This window comes from Schistocerca cancellata, chromosome 3 (genome assembly GCF_023864275.1).
Source record: "Schistocerca cancellata isolate TAMUIC-IGC-003103 chromosome 3, iqSchCanc2.1, whole genome shotgun sequence".
Lineage (NCBI taxonomy): Eukaryota > Metazoa > Arthropoda > Insecta > Orthoptera > Acrididae > Schistocerca > Schistocerca cancellata.
Window position 1 is genome coordinate 476629759 of NC_064628.1, and position 1432 is coordinate 476631190.

The window sequence follows — 1432 nt, forward strand, 5'->3', positions numbered from 1 at the left end:
ATTTGATCAAAAATTCAACGATGGGGAAGGCACGATGAGCCGGAGCAATGTCATGGTGTAGCACCCGACGCCTGTCTTTCCACAATGCAGGCATTTTCTTCTGCACCTTCTCATGCAAACGCTCAAGGACACATTTATTGTATTCCTGGTTAACTGCCTGTCCTCCAGGGTGAATTCATGATGCACAGTACCAGTAGAATCGAAAAAAAAATCACCAACATTGTCTTCAACTCCGACCGACTTTGCCGTCCTTTTTTCGGTCGTGGTGAACCTGGTCTTCCACTGCGAAGACTGCACTATAGTTTCAAGATCATATCAATATACCCGCTATTCGTCACTCCTAATTAACCCATTTAACAAATGTGGGCCATTTTTAGTCCGATTAATCAGTTCTTGGCACACTTCAATTAATATAAAATAATGTAAAGTATGTCTTTGGAAACAATGTGAAGAAAAGTAGAACCGAATATGATATAAAACTGGGATGTGACAACGAGGTGTGATAGACTCACTGTAGAACCAAAATGACGACAAGAAGCCTATCGGATAGTTCATTTACGTACAGTATGTACAACAGTCTAAACAAACACCGTTTGAACAGCCCATGAAGGTCAAACAGTACCGACCGATCGCCGTGTCGTTCTCAGCCAATAGGCCTTACTTGACGCGGATATGCAGGGGCAGGTGGTCAGCACTCTGCTCACCTGGACGTTTTCAGATTTCATGACCAGTACCGTTACTTCTCAGTCAAGTGGCTCTTCAGTTGGCCTCATAAGGTCATAAGGGCGAGTGCACCCCGCTTGCCAGCAGCACTCGGCATACCCGGCTGGTGGCCCGTCCAAGTACTAGCCAAGCCAGACAGTGCTTAATTTCGATGATCTGATGGGAACCGGTTTTACCACTGCAGCAAGGCCATTGGAACAGCAGTCAAACAAAGTTTTATAAACTAATTTATCTATGAATGGAAAATTGGATGTAATAAGACAATTTATGTGTTACTGCCATTACAGTACTATGAAACCAATGTAAGGAGACGATGATTTGGTATATCGACATTTGAATGTTTACGTAATTATATAATACTAGCGACCCATCCCGGCTTCGCATTGGTAATATGAAGCATCTACAGTCAGACGACTTGACTGCAATAGCCTATTTTGCTTGTTAGCCACAAATAAAATTATTCAGAGATAATCACTTTCATGTAACTTACACGATGTTCAGCAACACATGGCAAGAAAGTTGTCTGTAGACGTGAATGTTCTGTGTTCCATGTAGACCTGGCATTTGGTGTGACAGATCATGACAATGAAATGAGAACATCTTTGTGTAAGTGTATGTTTACAACAAATGTAAATATTTAATGAAAACCCATGGGTGTGAGTTCGTAGATCACTCAGTGAGTATCGGAGTCTGGCTGAGGTGGCACAAA

The 1432-nt window shown here is 42.3% G+C and overlaps 1 pseudogene; it reads right to left on the bottom strand.

Annotated features, from left to right (window-relative positions):
• Positions 1-801: 801 nt before the first annotated feature.
• On the bottom strand, positions 802-920 carry LOC126177861 (5S ribosomal RNA; annotated as a pseudogene).
• Between the last annotated feature and the right edge of the window lie 512 nt (positions 921-1432).